A 6,000-nucleotide genomic window follows, 5' to 3' on the forward strand; every position below is an offset into this window, starting at 1 on the left:
GAAGTTGCTTTTCTGGCATGAGGTAAGCCATCTGGAAAGTTGTATTCAAGCTTGCTCCCAGTAATGTAATTTGCTGACAGGGTACCAGTTGTGATTTCTTTTCATTTATGGTGTACCCCAGCCAAGTTAGAATCCTTTTTACAAAGGCCAAATTATTCAAAAGTATGCCCTGGCTTTCTGCCTGAATTAGACAATCGTCCAGGTATGGGTATATTTGAATACTTTTTTGCCTGCAAAATGCAGTAACTAGAGCTAGGCACTTTGTGAAAACCCTGGATGCAGTAGATAAGCCAAAGGGCAGTTCAGATAACTGATAATGCATGCAGCCTGCTTTGAAGCATAGGTATCTTCTGCAAGATTCCCTAATTGGGATGTGCAGGTATGCTTCTTTCAAATCTAGTGTTGCCAACCATGCGTCTTTGCCTAGCATAGGAAGTAATTGGTGAAGAGTCAGCATCTTAAATTTTGGAATCTCCAGAAAGGTATTTAGAGTAGACAGGTCCAGGATAGGACACCATGATTTGTCTTTTCTGGGTACGAGGAAAAGTCTCAAGTAGAAACCTTGTCCCTTTTCTTCTTCTGGTACCAGTTGAATAGCCCCCATGCTTAAGAGAGAAAGCACTTGTTTTTGGGGCTCTGCCCACTGATTTGGGGTAGGCCCAGCCACCCACTTGGCATTGGCAACATGTGGAAGTGAAATCTTTATCCCTGGGACACTATATTTAAAACCCATTTGTCCTGGGTAATGAGTTCCCAGTTCTTTGCATGAAGAGCAGTCTTTCCCCCCAAAGGGGCAGTCAGAAGATAAGTGCTTGGAAATTTTAAAAGGAAGTCATTGAGACAGTTTACCATAGGGGGGAGTTTTATTATTCCCAGACTTGGAAGTGGAGGCCCCCCACTACTTAGTTCTGTGAGTCCCCTGGGACTGAAACCTGGGGTTTTTTGCTGTGTCTGGGTTTGGCTTGAGAAGACCTGGAAGGGGCTTGAAAGGACTAATTCTTAGAGGGACAGTGCCTACTAAATCTAGGAGGCTGAACTTGTAAGAAATCTTTAACAGTTTGCATAGATTTAGCTTTATCTTCCATCTTTTTAAGAACTTCTTCAGCCGTGTTGCCAAACAGGCAGTCCTGATTTAAAGGAGCATCTAACAATTTAGCTTTAACATGATCAGGCAAATATTTCTCCTTAAGCCAAGCATGCCATCTAAGCACAGACCCAGTAACAGTAGCCCTGCAGGAGGCCTCTAATTAATCAAATCCACATTGCAAAGTATGTTTTCCAACTTGTTCAGCAGAATGCATTAAATCCTGTAAGTATTTTCCACACAGTCAGGAATCAGCATAATTTTCTGTTTAAGCAGTCCAATAACATGTTGCTGATATTTTAACATTTGAAATTGGCAGTTTAAAGCTCTAACAGCCAAGGCTGCTTAAGTGTAAACCTTTTTACCCCATCTATCCAGCACCCTGGAATCTCTATCAGAAGGGGTAGGATTTTTAGCAGTAGAAACCTTAAAGCCCTTGGGCCCCTGTTAAATAGTCTCTGGATCTGCAATAGGATTTTTGAAAAGGAACTTGTGGGACTCAGGGACCCTGTAGTATCTGTCAGGTTTACTGGGAGCAGGAGGCAGGGAATCAGGGGCCAAACTGGATTCCGAGAAAGCATAATCAACATTATCTAGTACAGGAGGAATAGCCAAAGGCCTATGCTGAGGTAGGAGAAGGAAATCCCTAAGCCTCTTTTTTGAATCAGAAAATTCCTGCCTTTCCCAGTGAAAATTCTCCCTTAGAGTATGTGAGGTTTCCCCAAAAGAGAAATTCTCAGGAGGGGAAGCAGAGGGAATAGAGTCCTCTGCATCAGAATCCGCATAAGTAGGTAAGGACAAATCCAGGTCATCAGTCAGGAAAAAAAAAGAATCCTGATCAGAAGATTCATAATCAAGCTCAGTCCTAGGCCTGTTAGAAAGGGGAGGGGTTGGCTACCCCTGATTAGAGTTTTAAGATCTTCAGCCATTTCTATAATTTGTTGTTTAGGCATAGAGGCCTGAGCATGTGGCCTGGGCATCGTTTTTTTAGGCATGGATCAAGATTTAGGCCTTAGTAATGAAAGAGGCGTTGATTTAATATGCAAGTCCGTAGGCCTGAATACACCATCAGAAGCCAGTGCCTACACAGCGGCTCCAGACCCATCCAAGGTAGAGACATCTGCAGTTTCCATAGTTGAAGCATCTTGTGGCATACCGGACTCCGAATGAGTCTCATTAGAGGACTGCGAATCAGAAGTAGTGGGTAACAGGGGTTGCAAAAGCTCCTCGCTGAGTATCAGCAAACTGGCAACTGGCTTAGGAGAAGCGTCATCGGCAGTTTTGGACCTCGGCGGCCTGTCTTTGTCTTTATCTTTGCATTTTTTTGGAATTCCAGTAGTCGGATGGCTAACCGATGACATTTCTGGATAATTAAACTGAGAACCAAAATATTTAGTGGCAAAAATATACTGCCAATGGATAGTGAGCTGATTAAATAAAGCACAAAACTGACAGCAAGGTACATCGTGGTCAGGGCCTAGGCAAGGAATACAGTACGAATGAAAATCTTTATGAGGTATTTGCTTTCCACAAGTAATGCAATTATTAACTTTTACTGACATCGGTAAGGAGCAAGAAAATGTTTCTCCAACAGGGTACTTAGCTTTTAGTTGAAGACTTCGGTTCTGAAACTCGAAAATGAAAATTTCAGGAGTCGGCCGACCGGCACTTGTGAACTGCTTCTGCTTCGGGCACCACATGGCAAGAAAGATTGGTGCAATGGTGTCAGCTGCATGTTTTATACCCCTGATGATCTGACGTCATGGAAGAAGGGACAGCAACCGATGCAGGACCCAAGACTTTGTTAATCAGGCCGACTGAGGGCAACCTGCAAGCAGATCACCCTCATGTAATGACTGCAACTGTGAAACATGAAGAACATCAATGCACTGTGCAGGCTACAGGCAGACTGGCACAACACCGGCCTACATCTCGTATGGGATAATGCACATGTACCTGCATATATAGCAGGCTCGACAGCCATGTCACAGCACAGGGTAAGATACACCTGTGTGACAGTGCATAACCCCAACCAATGTGAACACAGCCACAGCCACATGTGGTAAGCTAGCATAATATTACAGTATATGGACTATCTGTTCTACACCATCCTCATATGTGCCACTCACAGAATGACCCTACATATACTAGGTGGCTACATAGTCTGCCATGATGGCTGTCTGTGGTATGGGACAATGGGGCATGTGTGCATATCGCCCTAAAAACATGTACGGCAAAATGGTACCGTACAGTGGGGCAGCATGTAACATCTGAGAGAAGGGGATCTAGAACAATGACATCTACCACAGTCTGTACACAGGCTGAGGTACATATTATACACTGCCGACATTCACCATCACTACTCAGACATCAGTACTGTACAATCATCCACAGAATGTCCAGCTTATGTCATGAAATATAACCACTATTGTACATGACATGTGTAGCAATCTGATATATATCACTGGCCTGTTTTCAGATATGATGACAGTATTTATGGTTTATAGCACATATGCACCACTTCATGCACGCCATATGTACAAAGGTTGACAGAGGTGTGGCTGACAGCATATATACAGGGCCAGTATAGACATGTTACTGTGATAACCCCATATAAGTTCCACTGTGACAGGGTTTGTTGTGACATATGTCCTATGAGGGATATGAAGTCAGTAACTGTCATGGCCTTCACCATCTACAGACTGCAATCCTCACACTACCCTCTGCATTCCATGGATTGATGCACTGCAGCTAACACATGAAACCATAGGCACAACACTGCCCAGTCTGCAGATGACCCTGCAGATGGGGATTCCTCATATACATGGAACTGACATGGGAGGTATTGCAACATGTACGACAGGTATATCCAGACAAACACTGTTAAACCAACATTACTTCAAATGCAGTATAGCAACACTTACAGTCTGTAGTCAGGTCAGGCACATCCCTCTCCTGTTGGTTGCCCTCTTTCCACAGTATATGTTGTTAGAGGTTAATCCCCAATCCATCTGGGATGCTGCTTGCTAAACATCAAATCTAGTTCCTGCTCACAGTGACTGCAAAGGCCCAACACCACCATGATGTTCCTATGTATTGGAGTGTGTTTCCATGCAATTGGCTGTTCCACGTGCAATCAGCTAGGGGAGGGCTGCAATTCATGCAGAGGCCATCAGCTGATCATGAGCATCACGTAATATACACTTGCTTAAGCAAGGCAGGTGTGGGTCTCCACATCCACCAGAGAAGGAGTGGAGGCAGACAGATGCAGATACATGTCAGGGAGGGGTGGGAGGGTAAAACTGAAGCATGTTTGTGTAACACACTTACCAGCAGAGGGTATCAACCCCCCAACAACTATGTAATACTAGCACAGTTCAATGCAGTTAGTGGATGCACCACATGGATTACCTGATATGGAGCACTCAGAACATATATGTCAGGGTGAGTGACATCTGCAACAGGGATATGGTAGATATACGGTAGGTGTCGTACACGTGCCTGTCTGCATGAACATGTGCCAGCATCAACACAGGCACACTCATACAGGGATGCACACACATTGACATACTTGGCAGGGCCAGGAGTGCAATTCATCAGTAGTGGGATTGCCAAAACACATCAATGTGCAGGTATCACATGTACCACACGGGTCATATGGAGGCTGTATAGGCAAAGAGTATGAGGAGATGTCAGACTTCAGACAGCATGCTTCAGTATGCCCTGGAGGGTTGTAGTGAGTGTGGATGTGGACATACGCACCATACAACACACACACACACACACACACACACACACACACACACACACACACACACACACACACACACACACACACACACACACACACACACACACGTACACACAGGGTGCCAGTTCTGACATGCATGGATGCATGCCTACACGGGTGTGTGGTGGTCAACTGTGCCAGCAGGCTGTACAAGGGTAGGCAAGTGGGTATACCATGGCATCAGGCCACATGACAATGGTCTGCATTGTGGCACAGGGCTGTAGTTACTGCATTTGTCCACACAGGTGGGTATTTCTTCCCCCATCCAGTCAGCTGGGTGACTATTGTGTGTGACCAATGCTGTACACCACATGGCATGTATGTGTTCCTTAGTCCATGACATGGATGGTGTCTGGGATTTGCACACCTCCCACATGCATGTACAATGACATGTGGAACTGTACCTGGGGTGTCTGGCCCATGTTGTGAACACAGCTTATCATCAGTTTTGCCAGTCTTGCCCAGCTGTGGCAGGAACTGGTAATGCGCAACAGGTTTGCCTTTACCTACACTGATAGCATGCCAATAGTATTCCTTGATTTCAGTGTCATCTGTCCATAAAGGGCATGTTGTCAGGCATGGTATGTCCATTGTGATTCACATGTAGAAGCACCACAGGTGGTGCAGGTGTCCATTGGGGAACATGGTGGAGGTGCACTGTCTGCATGTAAGTGCATATTGGACAGATGGCCAGGGAGACATGTCCTCTTTAGCCCACTGCTATCACTGCATAGTTACTATCAATGGCCAATATGCAGTGTACTAACAACATATTGGCTGTTGCCTAGGCATGTGTATACATATGACACATGGGTTGAGTGTGTGCTCTGGGTAATAGTGTGGTTGCTAATTTGGATTGGCTGGCTTGATGTCACATGTATGGGTATGGCTTTGCACCCCAGCCTCCCAGCTAATTTACATCTGTTACCCCTGTATGGTTGACATTGTGATATATAGCAGGGCCATCATAAAAGTAATGAGCAAAACCCCCTCCACATTGGCCACATACTCACCTCTACACAGGATACGAGTTACACACACACACACACCCACACACACACACACACACACACACACACACACACACACACACACACACACACACACACACACACCTGTCCTGAGT

This window comes from Protopterus annectens, chromosome 17.part0 (genome assembly GCF_019279795.1).
Source record: "Protopterus annectens isolate FY-2018-M chromosome 17.part0, PAN1.0, whole genome shotgun sequence".
Classification (NCBI taxonomy): Eukaryota; Metazoa; Chordata; order Ceratodontiformes; family Protopteridae; genus Protopterus; species Protopterus annectens.